Source organism: Dunckerocampus dactyliophorus, chromosome 8 (genome assembly GCF_027744805.1).
Source record: "Dunckerocampus dactyliophorus isolate RoL2022-P2 chromosome 8, RoL_Ddac_1.1, whole genome shotgun sequence".
In the NCBI taxonomy this organism is placed as follows: Eukaryota; Metazoa; Chordata; class Actinopteri; order Syngnathiformes; family Syngnathidae; genus Dunckerocampus; species Dunckerocampus dactyliophorus.
Window position 1 is genome coordinate 31,978,584 of NC_072826.1, and position 10,251 is coordinate 31,988,834.

A 10,251-nucleotide genomic window follows, 5' to 3' on the forward strand; every position below is an offset into this window, starting at 1 on the left:
CTTTTTTATGTGGAACAACTGACAGTTTGTGTGGATCTTGTGAATGATTGTGACTGAGCTAGGACTCAGTAATTAAAGTCTACACACGACGGCTTCATTGATTGAAAAACCAAACTTTTTCGTGCATGAAGCTTCTACTTGAGTTGGTAATTTGGCCGCTATATGCAGTCAGATATTGACCAAGGGAGACAAAATGGGTGGCCGCTGGCCGCGTTGGACAGGTGACTGCTATACACAGGGTCTATAACATGTACATTTGCTGCGGGGGATTTTTCAGTGGCTGCTATAGGCAGGTGGCCGTTCTATAAAGGTGGCCGCTAAGACAAGTTTGACTGTATTTTAGTACCGGCCTGTTTTAGATCCCTCCCACCTAAACAATGACCTCATATTTTCATTTCATTATCAGCCTTACACTGAGCTGCACCACCATAAACTGTCCGGGCGCCACTTCCGCTTTCCGTCTTTTTGTCCCGTTTTTGTTCTGTCAGCATCCAATCGTCAATGTTTGCATCGTGATGCATCTAAGAATGGGTCATTTCCCCCACCCCTAGCCCACTCTGTCTCCAGTCTAAGGTCAATGTGATGATTACACAACCATTGTAGACACACAAAAGTAAATTCTTCAGAGCATTGAAAGAGTTTCCTAAACACCACGAGTCTATGCTGTGGCTGGAATGTACTTGAAACTTTTTTGTTGTTTTAACAGACAGCAGCTAACTTCTTTTTACACTTGCGTAAGGGTCAATGATGACACTTCTAAAAAGGTCATTTTTCTAATGGATCTGTGTAGGCTCTCAGTCGTACAGGAGTTGTCCATCGAGGAAAAGGCTTCTTGAGACGTCATCTGTACTTCTGTGAAGAAGGTGTCGGACGTTTCGCTCCTCATCCGAAGAGCTTCGTCAGCGAACTAATAAGTGCTGGTAGCCTAGGCCTTAAATACAGTAAGAGTGGGCGGAATTGTTGTGCCAACACCCTCCTCCTATTGGTTCCTTACACTAAGCCTGGGCGGAGTTGTGGTCTAACCCTCTCCTGCCATTAGCACCTCCAATAAAAGGGAAGTGTCGCTCCCTGAATTGGGTATGAACGACTCTGATACTGGCTCGTTAGCATCTATTGTTCTGGCTCGGCCCTGGCTTCACCTCATTTGCAAGACTAAGAGCTGTGGGTTTGGGTCTCAGTAACCTGCTGAACACAGGGTCCAAATTAAACCCAAACCACCATTCCGATTCAATGATGGGTTCTGTTGTTTGACAACAAGCTACCAGCACTTATTAGTTCGCTGACGAAGCTCTTCGGATGAGGAGCGAAACGTCCGACACCTTCTTCACAGAAGTACAGATGACGTCTCAAGAAGCCTTTTCCTCAATTTTCTAATGGATGTTTGATTTTGGAACAATGTATTTAAAAGCTAGTGTTGGATGATTATTTTCATAAGATCATTTTTTAATATCAACTCTTCCAATGGTAAGAAGATGACTTATACCGGCATAAACGATCATTTTAAACTGAAAAAAGCAGAGTTGGTGGCGTGTCTTTCCTGCGACACCGGCGAAAATTGGCGGAACCTCCTCTTACGGAGAGCGAATGGAAGCTAGCAAGGTTAGCTTACTTTAGCATGCTAGTGTGGTTGTGTGTGTGTGGTGGATGAGTATATTTTCACCGCCTTGTGTTTTACTGCTTCACTGTAAGGAGCGTTTGACAATGCCCGATGACGATGTGCCCCCAGTTCGTCTTGCAGACATTCTCAACACACACACAACACACTTCCGGCCTTCAAAATAAGAGCGCCATTTTCCCCATGTTGTCTAACTGTGTAAACAAAATAAGAGTGTCATAAAACTATCTTACATATGCAGTTGGAATTGCATGTGTGACTACATCTTCCTTCATGACCAGCAGCGCGTTACAGCTTGTTGAACATTTCCTAGCAATGTGTGGAGGGGCTGACATCCATTTAGAGAAGTTAGCCAGGCTACTTCCATTTCTCAGTTACTGGCCTTTTATTGTCCATTGATGGGATTTTTGTATTTCATTAGCGGATATTTTATTCACGAACCCATAAAGTGCACATGCTTTGCTGGTAAAAAGGAAGTGTAAAATGTAATAAAATGCATTCTAAAAAATTTAAAACAGAAAAAATGGAGTTTGGAAAAAAAAATAAAGGGGAACTTGGTAAAAAATAAAAGGGACTTCAAAGGGACCTACGTGTAACCCACCCTGTTTTGCACCTGCCCGCATCGGGGATCGAACACAGGACCTTCCTAATGGGAGGCGAGGGCGCTGACCACGTGACTAAAAGCCCGGGCTGTTGGCCGCGTGTTCAGCGCAGCTCTTGAGGCAGAGGGAGTGAGGTTTACCAACGTACACTCGCACAGCCTCACAGGCTGGCATCCGTTACATACGCATGGTCCAGCAGTGGCGGAGAAAGGCAGAGCAGAGGCAACAAAAGAGAGAAAAGGAGCATGGCCGAAGGCGGCGGAGAAGCAATTGAAACTGTTGCTAAACGTAACCTGGAAGTGGTTTGCTTTGGATAGAGCAGAAGAAAGTATCTAGCTATCTATTTTCTGTGGGAAAATGGCTTTCAAATACAAACAACTCAGAGGTTGATCATCGCATTCAAGCTCAGGAGGTTCCACTGTCGCTGATCATTGCCAGACTGATATTTCAGCAGTAGCGTACCGAAAGAGCGGCAAGGGTGGTGCTTAGCTAGACATCTGCATGACAAAGGAAATGGAATGTGAAGATCCAAAAACTATTGCAACAAACGGGATGTCCTCCATTCGTGCTTGGTTGCGGTGAATTGATGAGTGGGTTCATGCTGGTATGAGGTCAGCTGATGCAACCACCTCCACCAAGATGTATTATTCTAAGAGACACCATGGCAAGCTGCGCGGTATTACACAGCACGCTTGGAAGGGATGGAGTAGGGAATGACAGCCTTTCAGCACAGCAGCGGGCTTACGAAAGCTCTGCAAGGTTTGTACTTCAGTGGGAGAGGTCAAAGGGCAGGTGTGGAGGCAGCTGGGACCACAACCTCACACTCTTCAGGATGGAAACCCAAGACAGCGTATTCATCAAACATGAGCACAGTACAGAGGCGGGACAGGTCGTGCGCCGAGGGGATTGACGGACCTCCGGCTGTGAATGCCCAGCACGTCTCGGCGTGAGTCGAAGTCGGAACCGCCGCTAGGAAACGTGCTTCCTCATCGGAACACGACCTCAGCCTGTCATAATGACTCCACACCGACAACTCAGTCTCCCTGAGAAACACGGGGGGGATCCTCCCAAATAGGCGGTGTCCTTGGCGACACCCCTCCTTATCCTCCCCTCAGCTGGTGGTGCTGCTGAGATGGAATGACCTTTTTCACCATCATTTACATCAAATCATTCTACTCATTTCAGCAACACACCACTGGACCACCTACTTTCATGGCAGAAACCATGAATTAAACAAAGCTGAGTAACTGGTCCTCTACTAGTAACTAGTCCTCTACTTGATGTTTGTCTAAAAGTACTAAGCAATACAACTGCCATTTGTACATCCTCCTTTCGTTGTGTGCTACTGTAACCAACACTTTGGACAGGGGTCACCACCCCGTCCATCTTTGGGACTTTGCCGGTCAATCGCGAGAATATTAGAAAAAAAAAAGTATTATCACAACAGTGCCCGCCCCTCTGGGAGAGTGACCGACAGGCACACATTTTCACCACTGAACATGCCCGTACACCTCGCCACCCTCCAGGCACGCAACCCGCAAGCGCCACCCAGGAGCTCGGCCCCCAGCACCCGACCGAACGTATCGGCACACGTACGCCTTAGACGTGCACCTCCAAAAACACCTTGGAGCTGCGGCTCGTTAGGGCTGGTGGACCAGTCTCTCTCTCCTCACCATCGCTCGCCCACGACACTGAGCCAACAAGCCAAATAGATTTGTAGTTGGCTGACAGAGCCCACACCAGTAGCCCGACCCCAACCAAGATCCACAAAAGCAGGGGTGGCCAAAGTGCGGCTCGGGGCCCACCTGCGGACCGTGGCTCATTTGGCACTGCATCACTGCAGAAACAAAACAAACAGCAAAAATGGTAAAAATGTGACGCTTGTGTTTCTGGATGATGTGATTGCTGTTAGCAACTGAGACGTTGTTGCTTGTTGTTCGGTGGACATGCCACTTCTCCTCCACTCCCGTCTCGTTCTGAGTCACATCTCCACATTTGGTGACCCTCTGCGTGAGTAATACATCCACGGACAACGGTGTGGCCGTACCGGTGCCGCTCGGTGCTGAAGAGGCAGCTGACGCCAGCGCTGTCTATGCACAACACTGGTTTCAACACAGCAAGGACCAGATGCGACTACAAGGACTAACAGAGGATGTGGCAAAGTATTTCCACAAAGTGGCCGCGCTGGATCTCCCTTTCTCTCATTTCGTAGCACGGAGACTTTTTCCCTTTTGACTTGTCTTTGGAAGTGCCAGAATGTCCTGGCGAGTGAGCGAGCATGCTGTGTTTTTACTTGGATTATTTTCAGTTTTCTATGAAAAAGGCTCCCTTTAACTGTACTTTAGGACAGGGATGTCCCAACTTTTTCCACCAAGGGCCGCATATGGAAAAGTCAGAAAGTGCGGAGGCCGTTTTGATCGTTTTTATGTTGTAAAAAGCCACCTATTTGCATATTATTACACATTTTTGCTCTTTTTCCCTAATGTGACTGGGTTTCTTTTACTTAATTTAATTTCTAGAGTGCATCACGGGACAATAAAAAAAACGAGCTGCGGGCCGTAGTTTGGACACCCCTGTTCTAGAACCGCCCGTGAACAGCTGGACTAATACCAATGCAAGTTTCTTTAGACCAGGAAAACAATGGAGGGATTCTAATAATAATAATAATAATAATAATAATAATTATGATCATCATTTGAAAAAAGTGTGATTTCTTTCAAACGTGCGCACGTGGCCCTGAACATGGGGGGTGTGCACGTGTGTGAAACACGATCACAATTCTACGCCAGAAAATCACAATTCACAGTTTTTGCAGAGTCCTGCAACTAAAACTGAGCATTATTATTATTGTTGTTATTATTATTGTTGCTGTTGTTATTATTATTATTATTGTTAATAAAGGCAGGCTGAAATCAAGTGATGTGAGTGTATTTTCCAAAAAGAGCAGCAGCCCTAAAGGTGCATCTTCTGGCCCGTGCAAATATAGAACCGAAAGACAGACAAGCGTCTTCAACGTGTTAGCATCCTTGCACGGGCCTGCAGGACTGCTATTGTTTTAGAATTGATCCCAGCAGGGATGAACGCAGCGTACGGTTGTGTTAGTCTCAGCTGTTTTGAAGCGGGTGTGTAATTGTACACCTGCTGCAGCGTCAATGATAGATGCAGCTCAGTTACAACCACCCCTGCCCCCAAAGAAACGGCGCATCTGCAGAAGAACAGGTCTGACTGACAGCGGCTGAAAAAGGGTATGCTCCAGCTGTCAGAGCAAGACACGGACAAACACCAAAAAGGATCCACAGTCTCCAGCGAATGAGCTTTCGTATGTCAAAGCAAGTGGAAATGTCACAAGTTGGTCAGACACAAAGAGCGTTGTTGTGCGGAACAAGGAAGACCGGCTGCCAGCGTAGTGGATTACTTACTGTCCTCACGTCTCCCTGACACTCATCCCCGCCCAGAAAGCTCTTCCTGCTTTACAATACTCTAATCCCTGTAATCCATTACCTACTATTTGTAATGTCTGCAAAGATACAAGTATCGTTTACATGATACCTTTGCAACGTTTAGCAAAAGAATCATTGTAGAACAAAGTGAGGCGCCTTATTCTCCATTCTCATAAGAGAGATGACATTTCATCAATTTCCATGAAAAGTGAGGAAGGTCAGGACGGACAACATCGAGTGGAATGTATTTGTAAAAAGGTTCCATTGTCATCAGGTGTTGATAGTTTCCTTTTGTTCGCTGGTGGTCTAAGACTGCACAACCACAGAAGATGGTAGAGAATGCTTGGATAGACTTTTCTTTTTAGGGATGCTCTGATCGATTGGCCACCGATCACTATCGGCCGATTGTCGGCATATGACCATAAATGTCTTTCAGCGCTGATGACAAAAGCCGGTCACCTGTGGCTCATACTACTGCAGCATGTTAATATCCAAGCAGAAGCTGTGGTAATTCAAAGTTACTTAGGATGACTCGGATCAAAACACGATCTCTGCATGTGACTTGTGAGTCGAGTCTAATTCGGACCTACTTCCTGGTAAGGCACCATGAGGACTGTAGTTTAGCGTAAACTTAAAACCAATCTGATGCAATCTATTTTACGTGTCTTTAGTAGGGGTGTCAAAGTTCACCAGTAATAACAACTTCATGGTAATTCCCTTTAACGCCACTAGTTTGTTTTTTTACATACAATTAATGTGCTCAAGTCCTGTTTGACCCCGCACATCGTAGTTTGAGAAAACGCAGCGGTGTTGCAGTTCATATGGAGCCACAAGCAGGAACAAATACATGATAATAAATAAATAAAAGGGTATTTTGAATGCTAAATTTAGCTTCAAAGCTGTGGCAGACGGCTCTCTCGACAAGACCGAAGTTATTTTTATCTGCTGCAGTGGAGTACGTCCACTCTCAAATGCCACTTGCTGGACTCAGCTGGAAAAACTGCTGGAGCACTTCAGGTATTTTTGTCATGTATACAGCGGTACCTTGGCACACGAGTGTCCCAACTAACGAGTGTTTTTATTTATGAGCCGTCTCTCGGCTGCGTGCTAACATTTGGGTCACGAACTGCTGGCTACCAGCAGGCATGGCCAAAGACAGCTATATGGGGGGCTTTTGTCACAAAGACGCAAGTGAGATGGCAGTAAAGGCTCACGAGGGAATGTATTAGCGTTATTATTATTATTATTTATTAGCGTTTGCGCTTGAACTGCTTTGTTTGTCAAACAGGACAGTATAAAACTTGTATTTTGAAAACCCCGTGGTGTCATACTTCCACGCTACTGAATTCGCCAGATCAAGGAAAGTGTGACAAAGTGTGTGTCAAAGAGTGTTTGTGTGTAAGAGTGTTTGGAAGTGAAGTATTAGCTTAGCAGGGGTGGGCAAACGCATTGAGATAACAAAATATTCTTACTATTTATATGTTTGACACATGCACACTATTCTACGTGGCCACTCCACCTGGAATGATTGGTCTTATTTCATCTGTAAACGTGTCATACAATCAGCTTCATGTGCTTGCATCCCTTTTTTCAGGCACTTTAAACATCAGACCACATCAAATAACATATACAATTTTACTGTTTTTTTTTCCGGAAAGTACATGAATGAAGGATGTGTGATACACACTATGAACCACGAACAACCAAACATCTACTGAAACCCTCCAAAGGTTGTCTCAGATTGACTCTGACTACTTGCAGGTCATGGTGCCGGCTTGCAAGTTAAAAGTTTCACTGAAATACTTTGGAAACAACCTTGTGGGCCGGATGTGGCCCCCGGGCCGTAGTTTGCCCACCCGTGAGCGTACGTACATACATACATACTGCAGTACATACATACTGTACATACTGCAGTATGTACGGGCGCAGTCCTAGTTCTGTAAACTACTGGCTGTTCTTGAGCACTTGATGAGAATGATCTACTTGCTGTACATTGTGTTTGTTTTGTATACATTGAGCTCCATTTTGGGTTGAGCTGATTGTTTAATAAAGAAAAAGGTGCATAAAGCAAATATATTATCCAGTCTCATGTCGGTAGAAGTATTACAAACTTTGAAATGGTCTTTCAGAGCTCTACTTATTATAGAGAAAAACGTCTATTTAGGACTAATTGCGATTAGTTACGAGTTAACTATGGACAAAATGCGATGAATCGTGATGAAATATTTGAACCTAGTCTTTAGATAGCTAACACAATATCAACATCAAGGATAAGTGGTAGCAGCTACAACTGCCGTTGTTATTTTGACTTTCAGAATTTTTTGTTTTTGTTTCAGTTTTTGGAAAGAAGCTCAACTGTTCAAAGGTCATGGATGCAAAGTTGTGTGCTGCATTGTTTTGTGACTCAGTTTAACAAAAAAAAACTGTTTGTCCAGTCATTGTAGTTTTCTTAAAAGTCATGTTAAAATATCATCTGGGCTTGTGAAGCCGCTATGCTCGTATCGTTCACTGAGTGTACGTTGGTTGCTATTAGAAAACGTGCCTCACAGCATAGATTGTGTTTGACTTTAGAGGTTTCGCTGTATTTTGTTAACTTTAAGTGGCTAGGGTCACAAATCAGCAGCTTTGTAAAATTTGCCAATTCCAGCACCCAAAGTGTGTTTTAACTGCAATCTCATTTAAACCAAGCCAGAGCCGACAACACACGACTGAACCGTCTTATCTCAACCATCCCAACTGCGACGTACGGCTTCATGAACAACTCGTGATACAGCACCGTTAGGCAGGCAGCACATTTCCTTCAATCATCTACCAGGTGAAGCACGCCCCCAAGGACACTTTGTGTTAAGTCAACAAAAGGCGAGGGCTGTCCGTCGCTAGCTAGCTAGCTATATACGCTACCTGTGCCAACAACGACGGTGTTGTGACTGGAAACAACCGTGACTGCTGGTTGTTTATTGCATAAACTGCATTCAAGACGTCCTGGTCACATGACACTGCTCAGGCAAGTGTGGGAGATGAACCCCCCCCAATTCAACATCAGGATTAAATTTGTACAATGAAGACAACTTATCAAAGCGCATTTTCAAATGCCCTTTTGGAATGTACGACAGTGCTAACAGGGCTATCTCAACATGGGCAAACACCTGCTGCCTACGTCACATTACTTCCTACCTGTGTGACCTTCGCGGGGCCACCGGTGACATTGTCCACCATCAAATGCTGACTGCACTTCTACCATTTGAATTGATGGCACTGCAAATGATGGATTTGACACATTCAAATGTCACAGACACTGTTTGGGGGGTGGGGTTACCGTGGCCAGCGAAAGAGCAGGAACTAGAGGGCCACCGTGAAAGACGTACAATACGGTCTATCTACCGTAAAGTCTTGAAAAAGCCGGTTTAGCTCAGCTCAAGCTGAATGACACATGGGATGTGTGATTAGCAAACATGATTTCAATACAAATGCATCTTACGCATAATCACGAAATAACAACGTAGACTAGTGCACATGTTGAAGTGAATGTATTGTATGTACTGTATTGTAAGTACAGTAGCAAGCTAAAGCTCGTCGGCAAAATGCTACTGTTTCTAGCTGCAGCGCACACTTAGGATGCCTCGTTCTAATACGAACATGAAATTATGTCACATGCAAGATAACAGAAGATAAAGTACGAATGCAAAAGTGACGAGACGAGTGTGAAAGGGAGAGAGCTCCATGGCAGCGCTGCTGTGACGAACAGTCAACTCATTTCACTGACTCTTTAACCCATCCGGCATGTTCGAATTAACGCATTCATGCTGTACGGACGGCGGTCACGACGACTCCAACAAACGACTCCATGACAGCAACACGAACAGGTTGGAAAATCTCTCATCTGTCCGCGCTCATGTGTAACTACAACATGGGTGGGCTTACCTGGGCGGAACAATAATTCTCCGGCGAGTTTCACTCAAATCCACTGCGGGTTTTGCCGATGTAGGATTATAACGTCAAATGTAAAAATACGCCGCGCTCGGCTGCTGCTTCCTCTGCTCTTACTAGTATTTCGACGTGATTGTGGGCGGAGCTACACGCTGCGTTGGAGACACCAGGCAACCAATCGGAGGAGGCGCTACGCGGCAGAGACAGGAAGAAGAGATAGACGTCATACTCTGCACTGAATATTGAAGACCACGTAAAATGCGACTAGAGACAAGACAAAAGACTCTTCTGGGTACTAAGAGCAACATAGAAACTACGTATTGCTTAACAAGTAATGCGCTTTCATTGTAGTTTCCAATATCTATAGCCTACATTTGCTGAGGGCTATTGTCAGTGAGGTTTTAAGTAGAGCTACAATATGCAAAAACAAGAAGGGGGGGGAGAGACAAAAAGCACTTTGAAAAAGTCATTGATTGAAAACAACAATTCAACTGGAGTAGGCTGTTTATCAGCTGATCAAAGGTTTCAGACCACCGCTCAAAAAAGAAGCAAAAAGTCTCCAAAGCAGAACAACAAATGTTCTCAGTAGGACTCAGTAATGAGGAGCTCCACCGTTCTTGTTCACTTCCAAAATGGCTTTGGGCATGCTTGATGCCAGTGTTTCCAG

At 45.0% G+C, this 10,251-nt stretch overlaps 1 protein-coding gene across 2 annotated transcripts in view; it reads right to left on the reverse strand.

Annotated features, from left to right (window-relative positions):
• ndrg3a (ndrg family member 3a) overlaps nt 1-9,742 on the reverse strand; it is a 46,003-nt gene extending 36,261 nt beyond the window's left edge. For both annotated transcript variants that reach the window (XM_054786002.1, XM_054786001.1), the window contains exon 1: nt 9,579-9,742. The gene's annotated coding sequence lies outside the window, so the exon portion shown is untranslated. The remainder of the gene's footprint in view (nt 1-9,578) is intronic.
• Nucleotides 9,743-10,251: the final 509 nt, after the last annotated feature.